This window comes from Sprattus sprattus (assembly GCF_963457725.1).
Source record: "Sprattus sprattus genome assembly, chromosome: 10".
NCBI classification, from domain to species: Eukaryota; Metazoa; Chordata; class Actinopteri; order Clupeiformes; family Clupeidae; genus Sprattus; species Sprattus sprattus.
The window spans coordinates 20681818-20698642 of record NC_137908.1 but is presented as its reverse complement, the minus strand read 5'-3'; the positions used below and the strand labels follow the sequence as shown (position 1 = coordinate 20698642).

General features: G+C 42.1%; 1 protein-coding gene across 2 annotated transcripts in view; it reads left to right on the top strand.

Moving 5' to 3' along the window:
* The window catches only part of atg7 (ATG7 autophagy related 7 homolog), a 55758-nt gene that overhangs the window by 38089 nt on the left and 844 nt on the right, over positions 1–16825 (top strand). The gene's annotated exons all lie outside the window — the stretch shown is intronic.

Here is a 16825-nt window from a genome sequence, read left to right as displayed (position 1 = left end):
GCTGTGGAGCGGGCCGCTATAGATGGTAGCAAAGCTCCGGCGCCACCCCAGATTTATATCCCCCTCTCTCTCCCCCCCCCCCACCCCCCCCCCCCCCCCCACCCCCCTCCCCCCGTAGTGAGACAGAATATGGACAGGCAGACAGATCCGGTTGCAAGCAGTCGACTGAAAGCAGCTCTTATCACACACATGTATGCACCCACCTCTCTCAATTTAAGCATCCTGACCATTCTTATGACACCTTACTCTCACCTGTAATGCTAGACAAGCTCCAGCATAGAGGCTACATTGACTACATGTTGAAGGCTTAAGCTAAAGTGAGGTGTCCTGCTGATGTAACAGGAGACGTGTGTGTTGTGGAGGGGAGGGGGGTAGTGGAGCAATGATAGGGGCATTGGGGAGGACAATTTTGGTGTCCATTTGTTCAGAAGTATTTTGCGAATGGTTTCACCCGGAGATGACTTTTTGACTGTGACAGTGGCTATACTGAGGGCCATGTGTTCATATTTAGCAAGGCTGCATGTCGAGGCCATAAAGTTATCTCACTTGTGCTTCTCCAGACACCAGTCATTGACTCAGATTTGTGTGGAAGTTGACTTTTTCAAAACTGAAGTCCAAGCAGTGACTGTGGACATGTTTGCTATTGTTTTGGAACTAAGAGAATTAGCGTGGTATGAATTTATAAACAGTTACGGTTACACCTGCCAGTAATCGTTCACTAGAATCCATTTGTTATAAGTCTCGTTCTGCCTGTTTACTCTATTGCACTCTATTAATTCACCTGTTCTATTGGATTCAAAGTAATCTAACACTGTAGCTAATATGCTTCATTCAAAACGATACTGATTGGATCACTAGGCTCATGTCACAGATGCTGAGACCCCTGAAAAGTTATGTAAGGTTTGATCACCAAGCAAGTTTTACTATAATATAACTATAATAGTAATAATAGTTTTTTGAGAAGTATCCAATATCAACACTAGTGCTCATATTAGTAGCTCAAAGTCAAATAAGCTACTTTGTTTTCACAGACCTGTCAGTGAGCCAAAGTGTCATGAAAGTAGGTCCCAAAAGCATTGTTTTATCATTTGTAGCTCTAATGGATTGCCACTCATTTTAATTAATATAATGTTGGCGTCAGTAGTGGACATTGTTATTTTAATCCTACTAACCATTACTTAGGTGAGTTGGCTGATACAAAATCAACGCAAAGTAATTAAAAACATTTCTTCATCTATTCTATTCTACTACATTAGTTTTGCATTAGTTCTTTGTCCAGTTGCAGCATTTGAATTTATGTTATCTTGAAGTACATTTTGTTACACAATGACGCATGAACTGATAACCGCCCTTTAATGTGTGCAAACATAGAGCCTACTTCTTATCTTATTTAATTTACTATAGATAATATTGCTATCTAAAGTTATCTGTAAGGTGCATGTTAAGTGATATGCACAGACAGGTATTTCTCACTTTACGGAACACATAGTAAGCACAGACATTTTTATGAGGACGTTGTCAAATAGACACTCTGTTGTTGGTGTTAGAGCAAGGTTAGTGTCTAAAAAACCCTTAGGTTCATTTGCAGTCTATATGTAGAGGAAGGAGAACACCTTAGGTTTATTATCAGTCTATATGTAGAGGAGGGAGAACAGAGCTAAGGAACCTTAGGTTTATTATAAGTCTATATGTAGAGGAAGGAGAAAATAGCTTAGGTTTATTATCAGTTTTTATCTAGAGGAAAGAGAACAGAGCTAAGGAACAAAGTAGATAGTATCAGCATACACTTTAACCATGACCAATAGAGAGTCTGGATGGTGACCCAGCTGAGGATGTGTGCCTACGGAAATTTGGCCCATGACCGTCACCCCTGTGGGTGTGTGTGTTTGTCAGTGCCCATGTAGGAGGCTGGGCAGGACTGATCCTGGCACAGGGCAGTGGTCTTGTAATCTGCTGTGAGGGCCTGTCCCTGGGATTCAGCAGGAGCGACACACCAGCCCTTATCTCTGCCCTGATGGCTAAAGCGACACATGGAGCGGAAAGATAGGATCGTCCCCTCTGTTCTCGGTTTCCCCTCCCTCTGAGGTGTGTCTCTCCATTTTCATGCGCTCCTTTTTTTTTCTCAAACTTTCCCTTGCTCCATTTCCCAACTTCTCTTTGTTCACAGCAGACTCACAGAGGCTGAGGTTTCTGTCTGATGGGAGATACTGCCTGGCAAGCACAATATGTACTACTTTTTTTAGCTCTTTGACTTTGGTTCTTGGTTTGGGTTTTGATCGTCGCTGAGACTTTCACTTTTACCACTATTCTTTGGTTCAATATTGTGTTCACCTCTGGCAGGAACGCTCAGAACTTTCAGAATCATCTCCAGTCAGTCGCAAAACGAGTGTCGTCACGGTTTTGCTAACTGCTGGTGAGGTTAACACAGTCATGTCAAGCATAGATCATTCTCCCATGCGCCAAAGGTGTGCATCAAAATGGGCTGCCTCCAAAGATCATAAATGTGTGATTACCCTGAGGGGGTGTGGGGAGGGGAGGGGGGGGGGGATCAAACGGATCAGTGTGCAGCCTGCGGTTGGGATTGCTCCTCTGATCCAAGATAAAGATTAGCCCTTCCAAAGCACATTTCTGTTTTCAAATGATTTGCCTCAGTCTTTGGACCTCATCCAGTCCTTCATTAAAGGGGTTCTGCAATGGGTGTTTTTCTCCGAGAGCTGGGAGGCTTGGTTTGGTTTCCACTCTTCATCTGACCACCCATCAGCTGGATGTGCCTCATGTGTAATTAATACGAGTGCAGGTCTGCACTGGCACACACCTTGTGGAGGGCCTCTTGCTTTTACCTCTTCCCTTTTTTCATGTGATTATCCTCGAAAGGAGAGACGCCTTTGTCTGTGTTCTAGGGTAAGACACCATGCTGAACATGTAGGCTCCCCACCCCCTTTGTGCATGTGTGTTTACCAGCGAGTGTTCGTGTTTGTGTGCGAATGTGTGTTTTTGAGAAACTGAGGGGGCTTGTTTGTGTGTGCTATGTGTTCTCCACACCTGCTGAGCTACAGGCGTAAATTAGCTGTTGCTATGATTGATGAGTGGCATGACCGGGCCTGTCCCCCAAAGAGGAAGCCTCCACCTTTTAACTCACTCATGTGTTCCTAAAAGGCAAGCTGAAACTGTGAGTGAGAATAGTGCATTTCGAAGCAATTTCGTCGTGAGGATGAAGGTGATTACAGTGGTGATGAGCTGCTCTTACACCAGCTCCCAATGAGCTTAAGTGAGGCCATCAGTGTGCAAAATTAGTGCCAATAATGAATCATGCCAACTCCTTAAAAATAGAGAGTCTATTATTTATGGTGCAGTTTTGGGACCATGTCCTATTATTGCCAGGAAATTCTTTGATTTGAACAGCCCTGTCTGCTGCTTATATAAAAAGCAGTGAGCTAAGAATAGTGAGTGCAGTGTAATTTGTTTTCGGTCTCTGACGGCTCACGCTATAGTGTACACAGTGTATGCAGTTAATCCTGCTCCTGTGTTAACCTGCAATTCAAAATGGTGGGAAATTCACACACACACACACACACACATACACACACACACACACACCTCATATGTTGATGAATGTGTCTGTGAGAGGAAATGTATGGCATTTGTGATTGCAGCCCATCCAAGTGTTGTATCTCAATGGGAAACTAACCTAAAGTTATGATTTTAAGGCGCTAGATAAAGAATCCTCGTTAGATCTCCCCCTTATATGGAAGCAGCTGGATGATCCACGATCAGAGAAATGGGTGCACAGAGAAATCAGAAATTATGGGTCACGTTGAGGGGAAAAAAACGAAACATTATTTAAGGTTGAATGTCCCATCAAGCCAGGGGTTTATATTTACACAGGCCTCAGTTATGTTCTAATGGTTAGGTTACAGCATGAAGCATGTTGAAGCAACAGTATAGTAAGAGGAAAGACATTTTGTCCCCAAAGCCTGGAGGTTTGGGTTAGGTTGATTCATACAGGTCTCGTTGCTGTCTTTTCAAAGCTTTTTCAAAAGCACCATGCAGATGACATAGTGCAAGACACAAATAGCAAATGTAATTTGATATTCCACTTTAATTACAGATGATATTTCACTGTACAATTAGTACATGGTTGATTTAACCACATTCAGTAAAGCAGTGAGTGTAAAATGTTGCCATGTGTGTGTAGCGTGCTGTCTCCAGCATTGCCTGGTACAGCAGCCCCTCATCCTGCTCCAGACTGTGTTTATGGTCTCATGACTGCACACCTGTGTTCCCTGTGTCAGTGGTGTCTGACTCTGCACCATAGACATCTATATATATGTCTATGGTCTGCACAGACAGACCAGCAAAGGGAGGAGGACTCCAAGCCATTTCCCTTTCCTGCCTACAGTGGGCTCAGCAGACACACAAAGACAGATTAGCACACTTCCAGTTTGGCCTTTGTGTAGTCATCTATACTCCGGTTTATGTTTTTTTGTTACATACAGCGAGATGTTTGTGTTTTTGTATTGTGATCCATAATTTAATTTCAAGTTTAATTAATTATTTAAATGTTGAGTATCTAATAGGTTTTTGCTAAATTGCCTGCTTATATTTGCAAAGTCTTGTTTGTCTCCTGTGGGAAACCAACTCCACTCCGGATAAATAGCAGGGTCTAATCGCTTGGAAGTGTTTTGCTTCATATGTAGGACAGGAAATGTGTCACAGAGAGAGTGTGTGTGTGTGTGTGTGTGTGTGTGTGTGTGTGTGTGTGTGTGTGGCTGTGTGTGGATGTGTGTGTGTGTATCTGCGGGTTTGTGTGTGTGTGTGTGTGTGTGTGTGTGTGTGTGTGTGTGAGAAAGAAAGAGAGAGACTCAAGTGAGACCCCTCCATCCTGAGGAACAACAAACCACAGCTGCACGTCTCTGGGCTGCCCCACCCATGAGATCTGCCTGTTTGTGTAGCTGCACTTTAGTGAATCTGCTCAAAATGGAGGAGGGCCTTTCAACACCCTCAGGGTAGTGTGGGTGCTTGCCTTGCCTAGTGTCTCTGTGGGCACACCAATGTTTATATGATTTTATATCTCTATTTCTTTGCCGCCTTCTGGTCAAAAAAGGTATGTTTATTTATTGAAGAATGTGTGTGACATGTCTTTCTGTTCACTGGGTTTGAGGGTTTATCAAGGGAAGGTGACAATATGTGTAAGCATGAAGGATAAGGTCAGCTCAGTTTTGTATTTTGTTGGCACTGTAAGTGTAAACTTTAGGTGTGTGCGTGTGTGTGTGTTTGTGTCGGTAGAATGTTTTGTTATTGGAGCCGTAGTGAGGCAGAGGTGTGAGTCATGTTCTTGAGGGAGTGACAAGATGACTTGGTGTGTGTGTGTGTGAGTGTGTCTGTGTGTCTGTGTGTGGAGGAGGTGACTGGAGGCTCCGGCCTGCTGACAGCTGTTGGGTGCTGAGACGTGCACCTAGTCCAGCAGATGAGGGAAAAACCCAGAGCGGTCTGAGCAACACATTCTCCCCCTCCAGTCAGCCGGCCGTCCTGCAGTTCCTGCCTCTGTGCTTTTTGTTTGAGTTGCCTGGCTGGTGGGGTTTCCAAAATGAAAGGATTGACCCAAGCTGGGATCGGCTGTAAAAGCCTCTTCCCAGCATCGTCTTTGGCCTTCTCACACTCATCATCTTGTTACATATCCAGTGTGCAAAAGGGTCCCTCACTGTGAACCTCAAGAGCAGTAGGTCCAAGTTAGCATGGAGTTAGTAATCAAATGAGCCTTTTTATCATCCTATCATTTACCACGTGTCATAAAAGTCATCATCTTGAGGGTCTTAAATGGTCAACAGCTGTGCCAAAAGCACATGCAAGAGCAGCATTTAGACATGATATTCCTAACAGTAGCTGTATTAACTTATTCAGCTGGAGCAAACTACCAAAATAATTGTGTGTACATTTTAATGCTCAGAGTGATCAACTCCATTTTCAGATCTAGGATTTTTATTTGTTTGTGGTCTGGTATATGTGGTGCATATAAATACTGGACTAGTAGGTCAAGTGACCTGAATCCTTGTGAATAGACCTAGACCCGAGGTGCACAACCCATGAGCTCCTGCCAACCTCACTCTGAAGGGAGAATGGAGGAACTCTACAATTATATAGATAAAGCACAGGCCATAGAGGACCAGTTTTATTCAGACTGAAGACAGAGAAGACTAGGAGGCTTCTTCCTTCTACGTCTGTATCTGTGTGACAGATCAGCCCTTCTCTCTCACCAGGCAGTACATCCAGAGCATCCAGCTCACTTGTTTCGAGGGACACCGGCCTTGGAACGAGAGGGAAATGTCAACCAAAACTAGCCCATCCCTACAGATAAGAAACACTGCTGGAGAACTTGATGGAGAACCACCTCCCTTTCCTCCCTCCTTCTCTTTCAACTCTGCCTTTGAGTTGTGTCATAAAGCCAGCAGTTGACGCAAGCAGTTTGTTTGGGGAGGATAAAATGCCTGTTAGACGTAATGAAGGCTTTCTCAGGGAGCGATAATGACCCAACATGACGTGAGCAAGCGCTGGATGTCAAGGCTGTTCTTGTGACCCCAAGGGCTCTGGCATGGCGCATGTTACGGGAACGGGTTGGCTTTCTATCTAGGTGACGGAAATGCTATACAGGAGGACAGAGTTAAAGATTGAATTTGATGCAGATGTTGTTGAAGTTTTTGTAAGAAAACACCAACAACAGCCTAGCTGGCACTGATAAAAGTTATCTACCTTGCTAACGGATGTGTTCCAGGGATAGATTTGGCTACACCAAGCCTTTAAAAAAAAAAAAAAAAAAAAAGTTTGACCACAAAACTAATACTAGTAAATAGACTGGGCAGTTACTGGGATAGGCAGGTGTTGATGTGTCCTTCACATGACCACATACCATCAAAAAGAATAGAAGATCTGATAACAAAAACTTTTTTTTTAGTCAGGCTTACCTATAACCCTCAAGCATTTGGAAGGTGAAAGGTTCTCCCATTTCACTGTATTCATGCCACTGTAATTTTCTTTTTGATTTCTAGATGTTTGTATTTATTATGTTTAATCTGCCGAGATAACTCCAAGTGTGGGATGTCAAAAACTGCCACAGCAAGTCTCCTAGCATCCATAATGTTGACCTACTAGAGCGGTATACATAAGACATACTGTGGGTGTACAGTGGCTTTCTGAAGAGCATTGTTTCCCTGTGGAACAGTAGTTGGTCTGGGCAGGCCTGATCCACTACAAAGCCTTCCCTTGTCTCTTGGCAATTCATAATTATGTGCTCGCTGCTTGGATTGACTTAAAAGCAACCCAGATGCTCATGGATTCCCATAAACCTAGAGAAGTCTACATGAAACATGTGTGGAAAGACAGGGCCTCCCTCCATAAGCATCAGGCAGCTTTTAACGAAACATTAAGGCAAAATTAACACTGGCTTTTTAAACAAAAGTCGCCCCAAAGCTCAGGCCACAGCAAGTTTGTCTTTTGGATAAACTTTTCAAACAGCCAGCTGCTCTTTTGTAACACCCTGTGCTGAGCCTGATCAGGCTTGTTCCCTCAGGACATGTTGATGTTGATGTGTAGTACCACCCATGCACCTCACAGCAAACTTCTTGGAAGTCGTTAACTTTGGGGTTAAAAAACACCCATTAATGTTAAGCCAAATTGATGCGCACAATTAGGTAAGAAGTTACTATTTGTTTTATTTAATTGATCATTTAACAAAAAGTTGTAACTTCCAACCGAGGGCACAGACCTCTGCAATGTTAACAAAAGTGAAAAATGATATTGACCAATATGTAGAAAATATGTAGAATGTTTAAGAGGATGGAACAGTAGAATGGCTATCAAGGTGACTTAAACCATGGAAATTGTCTATATGGGGTTGTTTCCCCACATTATCACACTAAGACACTGGGGAAAAAAAGTTCGGAACATTTCTGTGCAGTGGTAGAGAAGACTAATCTTGCAGGTGTCAAAAGGCTGTGGACGCTAGTCACAGTTGCATCTGAACTCAATGACTCTATCTGGATAAAGGCCAGCTCCTGCGATGGCACACCGCAGGCACACGTCAATGCCGTAAATCTCCCTCCACAGATAGTTGCTTTAGGTGCACTTGATCTCGATGTGCACAGCACCTCTGGAAATGCTCTGTGTGCTCACATGATAAGAGGGTTGCTAAAAGGTCTGTCAGAACAGACGTTTGACAAATAAGAGAATGTTGCATTTGAGATTCTCCAGTCTGTGCTGGCACACCCATGTTAAAGGCAGAGTTTGCAATAACTATTACGAAAGAGCTTGAAAAAATAAAGAGCAGATGGGCTAATCAAGTTTATGAAGTAAAAATAACTTATCAACCAGCCAAATACTGCTGCCTCTCACATCTCAATTCACTCTTTACATCAACCTCTATGTGGTTTTTCCTGACTGATCTTCAGGATCTCTGTTCCAGAGGTTTCTACTCAATTTGCAATCAACTGGTGCAGGCTTTTAGCAAATGAGGCGCCAGTGTGCTACTTAGTCTAATCACAACTCTGCACTCAGCTTGAGAGTAATCATCCTTTAACAGAATGACAAATCATCTAGTTAGAGGCGAAAGTTTGGCAAAGTTATCTTCAACAAATGAAACAAAGGCATGATGTGGCATTAGCAGCAGTTCAGAGTCTTGACTTGGATGATTAAGACCTGAAGAATGCGTGATAGTTTTGATGAGTAGGAGCTTGGGGTGTGTCCATAGAAAGAGATGCAATAGTTGCTCATGGCTATAAATTATATTGGAGAGAAGAAAAACATTTGATGATACATTGGTTGCCACTGTTGTTACACATACTTAAAATGTAACACTCAGCATATGCAACTTAATCAAAACAAAGCGCAAGGGACAAAATATCCAAGACACAGGAAGCCTCAAAGTCCCAGAGAGAATTATACAAACGAGTTATAATTTGAGTATTGATTTGAATAACGGGAAACCGATAAAAGTACACATAGTGATTCGTGGAACAGCTAGTTGTCCTTTTGAGGCCAAAGTAATTGGACACCCCTCAGAATGGGAAACATTTAGTCTAGCTCTGGAGTGCTAATGATCTTTTAGCACATCAAAGTTTGTTCTTGTTGTATGCTAAAAAAAAATCAATTCAGCAGCTCAGCACTGAAGACAGCAGTGGTGTAATTGGCAGACAGCTCACTGTCAACAGGGCGAACAGTGGATAATTACCCCTCACCATGTGTGGTCCTTAAGTTGCTAACTATCTCCATGTTGGTCTAAAAAGGCCAAGGGCTGTAGAGGACCCTGTGCAAAAATGTTTTTAATCTAAGATATGTGAAACAGATGGACGGTGCGTTTCATTTTTAAAGACCTGCAGTTGGTGGTAAATCCTTGTAATTTGTCTACTGTAAGTTAATGTCAGCATGTGTAAGGCATTGTCAGGCCTCCATGTTGCCACTTAAGCAGCTCTCTGCTGAAACCTCCGATGCACACAGTGAAGGTTACGGGTCGGGGCAGAGGGCTTTCACTGTAGAGGCTTCTTCAACAGAAAAGCCACATAGGAACAAGAGTGTTTAAAGCGAGACTCATTTATAACAAGCCTAAATCTTGTCACCGCGTCCACTCTGAACTGTGCGTTTAGAATTCCCTCATCTGCTTTAAAAAGATGATTACAATAGCCCCTTATACATGTGTCAATGTGATCCGATCACATCGCGTCTGTTCCGATAGAAACTCACGATACGGTTACAATTGCCTGATGTAGGCCTACCATTTTTTATCATTGTAATAAAACGCAATTTGGTACACCATTTTAATATGGTAATACAGCCTACTGTTTTTTGCAAAATGAAAGAAAGCATATTAAGGAAACGCCAACTCGAGCCTATTAATTCCGAAATTTCACCACATTGTAGGCTTTATACTGTAACAACCCCAACACTTGCCTGCTTCCCTTGCAAATCAAAGTTTTCCGACTATTTCTCTTACCTTCTTTCTTAGCTGTTGATGTTACTGAGCTAGAAGTTTAACTTGTTCTGAACATCTCGCGCTGCAAATGCCCATTGTCACTTCTGAGTCAAATCACTCCATCATCTCTTTGAAATTCCTTATTCCACGAGTGGTAGGCTACAATGACTGGCTACATTTTAAAATATAACTAATAGCCTAATGAAACAAAATAACCCAGGCAGTTTCATCTACAAGACGGTAAGGCTTGTAGAACCTGATAATGTAATAATTTCCTGATAACGTAATAACCCTGATAATGTAATAAAAAATCCCTCATAAGTCCCTAAAAGATGTAATAAAACCTGATAATGTAATAATACCCCAATAATGTAATAAAGTGCATTTCCCAATAATGTAACAATCACCATACCAATAATGTAATAAAATGTTACATTACTTGGAAGTTATTACATTATCAGGTTAGCCTCAATTTTGCAGAACCTGATAATGTAATAAATTCCTGATATTGTAAAAACTTTGGTCAGTGCTGAAATGTTGGGACACCAGTTATTCAGACCAAGTAGTGATGCTGTGTAGACAACCACCCACTATTGTTTTGCTCATATTTTGATCCCAATGGTATAGGCCTTTAGCCTCGCAAGCCAAACCTGTACAGCAAGAAGCTGTACAAGGGTCTGGCACAACACGATTTTCAGTGTGGGCGGGATTAACGGTTGTCTGTTAAGTTGCCTCTGCACGCAATGCCACGCAATAGGAATGGCGCTACAACCAATCCGAGCGACTGACGAATGACAAAAGACGATTTGATTGGCCTGGTACAGTATGTGCCCATTAGCTGCCGGTCTATAGCATACCAAAAATGTTCTTATTTTTTCTCTATTAGTTGATTACCACTGAATATCCCTTTCACCATTGTAAAAAATGTGCATTCGCAATCATATAAAATATATACTGTATCTGCTAATAGTGAAGCAGCAGGTCTCTGGACAGCTTCACTGTTTGGACCTTTGAAACTGGAGACCTAATGCTACAGCACCAAACAAAGTTATTACAATATCAGGTAATTATTACATTATCAGGTTCTGCAAAACTATTGGGAAATGCACTTTATTACATTATCGGGGTATTATTACATTATCAGGTTTTATTACATGTTTTAGGGACTTATGAAGGAATTTGTATTACATTATCGGGAGTTATTACATTATCGGGAAATTATTACATTATCAGGTTCTACAAGGCTTCTTCCAATACTGACAGCTGACTCCTAGCTTGCAGGTTTGCGGCGCTGCAAGGAGACGCGACATTTGAGGGATCGTCACTTAATTTAAACCTTTTTTGCTTCCGTTAGTGTGTGTGTGTGTGTGTGTGTGTGTGTGTGTGTGTGTGTGTGTGTGTGTGTGTGATAGAGACAGAGAGGACTCAGTGAAACATCGGAAAACACTGTGTCTCTTAAGCCTTAAGCTATCAATCACCCCCACAATGAAATATGCCTTTACAGTCGCGACAAACTTCTTGGCATTGTGGTGCGCCCAAAACGCAAGCTATAAACGTAGCCATCATAATGTAACCAAAATATACCTCTGCTGATATGCCTAACCTTCGTTCTATTTAGAATTTGTCTTAGCACTATGCAGGAATAAAATAGCATCTACAGTGTCAGGATTCAGGCGAGAGCGCCTGGCTTCTATAACGCGCCCTGCTGCACTGAAGGAGCGCTCACTCGCAGCACTTATTGCTGGAACGCATAGAATTCGTTTTGCAAGGTGCTGTAGTCGTGGGAACGACTGGCCTTGTTTCTCGCAAAAGGAAAGTAGATTTTCCTCTGCTGATCCCGCGTCTATATGGAAGTTTGTAGAGAGTTTGCGGGGGAGTAAAACGCTCTGCTGCCGAAGTAGATTACATGTTTTTAACTTCGGGGTTAATTCCCTTTCCTTTACGTCTGCTGCTGGCTAGAAAATACAGACAGCTGGGAAGGTTAACAAACGGAATGAAATAGCTACACATTACACACGCTATGTTTTAATAAAACCCACGTTACTCACATACTTGTTAACACTGTTTGTTACAGCACATAAATGTTTGTCGCTACATCCAATGGCGTCACCTTTGTCCCTCCCTGTATGTGCTCGAGCCGCACCATTTTACTTGCAATGTGAATCATTTAATTTAAATATGCTTATTGGCATTTGTTGCACCTTAATCATTTTCTACAAACATGATATGCTATGTATGGTGTAGTAGACTGAGACTCTATTCACTACTGCACAAAAACTAGACACGTTTGCAAAACTAGACGTTTGAAATGAAGTAGGTAAATCAACTTTCGCCAATATCTCCGTAAGGGAGATGGGTTATGTGCTCAAATTTCCTGGGATCAAAGAAGACGTATTCATGTGCAAACTAAAAATCACGTCTCAGGATTGCTGCGCATGCAAGTTATTCCGGGTGTATCAACTGTACCCATGTCTCAACTGTACTAATACCACTGTCATATAATTATGAGTTCAGTAAAAGACGGAGCAAACACAGTTTTCTACCGTTGTTGAAACACATCCACTCGTAGACTCGTTTTCTTTCCGTCTGAGAGTGCTTATTCAAAGAAAAAATTAAGAACTATATGCTGATAGAAAGAAGGGAACTTTAAGCCACTACACTGCCTGTGCACGATGCGGATCCACGTTGATGTTGTTAGTAAACAAACCAGGTGGGAGCACATCTCCGTCGTCTTTGCGCATGCCCGAGGCAAGGTAACCGGATCACATTTTGCACATTTAGACACGTAACGACAAGAGCCGATTCCCTTAAAAATGTTCACACCTACACGCGAAAACGATACGATAAACTGATCAGATCACATTGACACATGTATATGGGCCTAATGATAACTAGGATTCTGACTATGATTCACCGAGATGCAGAACATACATTTGTTCATATAGTTTGGATCACTCTTTATCAAATGATCTAGCTAGCAAGCTCTGCCACATATTTCATTCTGTGCTGCTGCTGATTGCTTGCAGAACCTTGTGTGCATTTGGATACGAGAAACAGTCATTCTGGGGCCCTTTTCTTGGCACCCTGTTTGTGAAAATGTGGATCATTTCGACACAATACGAGGCTTAGTTTCAGGCTTATGATTGAACTTCACACACCCTGAAATAAGGAGATTTACTCTTAGATCTGGAACTGTGAAGGAGATGTTTTTTGCACTGCCTTTGGCTGGTGGTGATCGTGACGTGGGCTGAAATGCTATTTACATGGTTTTCGGCTTATTAAGCAACAATAATCGGCTTATTTGTTTTATAACGCAAGGCTGCTTTTCCTCAGTGTTTAGGGTCCATCATTTCAATGGTCCAGGAAGAGTTGAGTTCTAATCTTTGATGTCCTCCAATTTTCTTTATTAACCAACTAACAACCCACAATATTCCACCATTCATTTCATTCCAGTTTTTTATATTCTCTGTTTGTCTGCCATCTCAGAAATTGGGATCTAATATAATTTTTGTCTGTTACAATCTCTGTTTGCACGCTGCTAGAAATATAGAATATTTTATCAAAATAGTTGATATTACACTTTTTTGTACCAGAAATGTGAAAACGTGAGTGTGAGTGTGAGTGTGAGTGTGCGTGTGTATGTGGGTGCAAGAGTGTGTATCGGTCAGTGTGTGTGTGTGTGTGTGTGTGTGTGTGTGTGTGTGTGTGTGTGTGTGCATGCGTGTATGTGAGTGTGTGTGTATGTGAGTGTGCTTGTGCATGCGTGTGTATGTGCGTCCGTGTGTGTGTTGTGTATTATTTATTTTTTCCAAATTATTTATCAAGTCAGTTCTTAGTCAGATTAATTCAGCCTGAAAGCAGTATTAACTTAATATGGATAATATGATCTAAATTAGTCTTAAATTATTGTCTAAATATGGATAATAATACTTGGACTATGTTTTTTTTTATATAAAATCCCAGCACAGTTCAAGCACAGAATAATAATTTGTCCTATCCCTGATTAGCTAAGAAAAGACTCCTATTTCAAACACTGTGATTTATTTTCATTTGGGTGAGGGGGTAGAAGCAAAAAAGCCACCCACAGAAGCCATAGCCCTTCTAAGCACTATGTAAAGCACTGGAGTTACCTCTTCTTATACCGCAAGCCCTAGCCCCTCCCTTGGCATCAGTGCAGGGCATCTTTGATAAGAAATATAACTGTCTATAAATCTTGTAGATCTGGCTGTATGCTAGTTCAGGGAATATCCATTTGAAATAGATGTAACCCCAGTATGTAACCATAGTTGATGTTTTGCCAGTGTATAATTTAGTCTATTTTCAGTACTAAAGGCTAGATTGTACAGTGATAGATTTTATAGTGTTTTGATGCTATAATAGTTGACATAGTTGAAATCACAACAATGAATGAATAAATAGATAAAACAAGCAGAAAGCCACTGTGTGAAGCATGTAAACATTTATTACAAACAATTGCTAGCAGCAGTGTATGAACTCTTGTTGTTGGCAGGGCTGGGCAAGATCCATGCACTAGGCTGTAATTAAAATAATATATGTAATTATAGTCTTCCTCCTCCTCCAAAAACAAGACCAGGTCCTGATGCCAAAACCACTGTGGGGGTGCACAGATTGTGTGTGTGTGTGTGTGTGTGTGTGTGTGTGTGTGTGTGTGTGTGTGTGTGTGTGTGTGTGTGTGTGTGTGTGTGTGTGTGTGTGTGACAAGTTGAGCATACCACTAATGCATATGCAACAGTCAGAATGCACAACTTCTAGGGAAGAATGATGGGAGGTGAAGTGCAAAGAGTGACTGACTACTTATTTTGTTGTATGAATGAAAACTATGTGTGTTAAATGTGTGAATAGGAGAAGCTTCCAGAATCAATGGAATCAGTATTCTGAGGACCAGTGTTTCTCGTTTGTATCAGCCATGTATCTCCATTGACCTCATTTAAATTTAAAAGGCAGCGGTAGTGTTTTGGAATGCCTCTTCGCTCAGTTAAGCTCGCTCTCTGTACTTCAGTTAAGCTAGCTCTCTGTACTCTCAGTTAAAGGGGCATTATGCAGCAATTTTACTTCAGGATTATGGTTAGGATAAGCAGTTTTACCTTCAAATAACAGCTTTAAAAAAATTGGGGCGCAACAATGACTTTTAATATGGAGAATCACCTCCGTGCCATTGCCATACCAGGGTCCGTAGGCAAATTACTCTGTAGTTGTATGTAGGTTTGCCCTGAAGCCGCCCGGTTTTTACTGTCTGCCGAACTAGTAAGTAGCTTATTTGCCGTCTTGCTTTGTCTTGTGTTGCACTTGCTTGATGTTTGACTGTGTTAGGACAGTTGTTGACTAACTAGTTTGTCATAGTGTCAAAGTCAGCACATACAATATCAAGAGATTTTTGCCTGTTTTAGCCGCTAGCATCTGAGCAATTGATCCGTTATGGTACTTTAAGCTTGCTCTCTGTACTTTAGTTAAGCTCGCTCTCTGTACTCTTAGTTAAGCTCGCTCTCTGTACCTTAGTTAAGCTCGCTCTCTGTACTTGAGTTAAGCTCGCTCTGCACTTCGGTTAAGATTAGTTAAGCACAATCTCTGTACTTTAGTTAAGTTCGCTCTCTGTACTTCAGTTAAGCTCGCTCTCTGTACTCTCAGTTAAGCTCGCTCTCTGTTCAATTAAGCTCACTCTCTGTACTTCAGTTAAGCTCGCTCTCTGTACTTCAGTTAAGCTCGCTCTCTGTACTTTAGATAAGCTTGCTCTCTGTACTTTAGATAAGCTCGCTCTCTGTTCAGTTAAGCTTGCTCTCTGTACTTCAGTTAAGCTCGCTCTCTGTACTCGCTCTCTGTACTTCATCATGTAAACAGTCTCTTGCATCGCAAAATGTTGAAATCCCGAAACCCCTAAATCTAGCAAATGACCAGTGTTTTGATTTTTGTCTCAGTTTCTCTATATCTTTTTTTTTTTGCCTAGTCATCTATACTAAAATACAGACGTAACAATACAACTTAGAGAACTACAAGGCCCAAAGGAGAATAGAGTTGCCTTAATCACAGATAACACGTATCACAAGGCTTTGAAGCTCCACTTTGTAATCAGAGGCCAGTCACGCCAAGAGTGTGTGTGTGTGTGTGTGTGTGTGTGTGTGTGTGTGTGTGTGTGTGTGTGTGTGTGTGTGTGTGTGTGTGTGTGTGTGTGTGTGTGTGTGTGTGTGTGTGTGTGTGTGTGTGTGTGTGTATATGTGTGTGGGTGTGAGTGTCTTAGTGTGTGTATGTGGAATGCGTGTCTGTCATTTCATTCTCCTGAGTTATGTGATGTGAGTCTGAAGGAAGACGGAATGTGAGGAATTTGATAACGTCAGAGGAGCCACAGTGTTTACTGACGGAGGTGTGTGGTAAAGGCCTTTGCCTGTGTGTGTGTGTGTGTGTGTGTGTGTGTGTGTGTGAGTGTGAGAGAGTATTGAGCTACGTCCTTAAGGGGATACTGGGTGTGTGTGTGTGTGTGTGTGTGCTTGCTCTCTTCTTTGGTCTTGAGTGTGTGTGTGACGTGGGGTGAAGCATGGTTGCAGGCCCTTGCCATGCCCTGAAGACAGGCCTCTGGCTTCATGGATCAGATGTGAGTGACACCCCAAGACGGGGGCTCACTCTTTGAAGTGGAGAACAAACCTGTCTTTCTCCTCTTCCCCTGGTCTCTTCTGTCATCGTTCCCTGAGTCAGGAAGGACTTTTCTCTGAGGCCATTTCTTGCCCTGGCATCGACTTCAAAGTGAAAGAGAGTTGCTCCTTGACTAGAGGACAGTGCTTTGTCGGGAGCTGAAGTTGTTTTATGTTTTTCCCCCTTTGTGTCTGTGGGGGGATTTTATTAGCATGTTAATGGTAC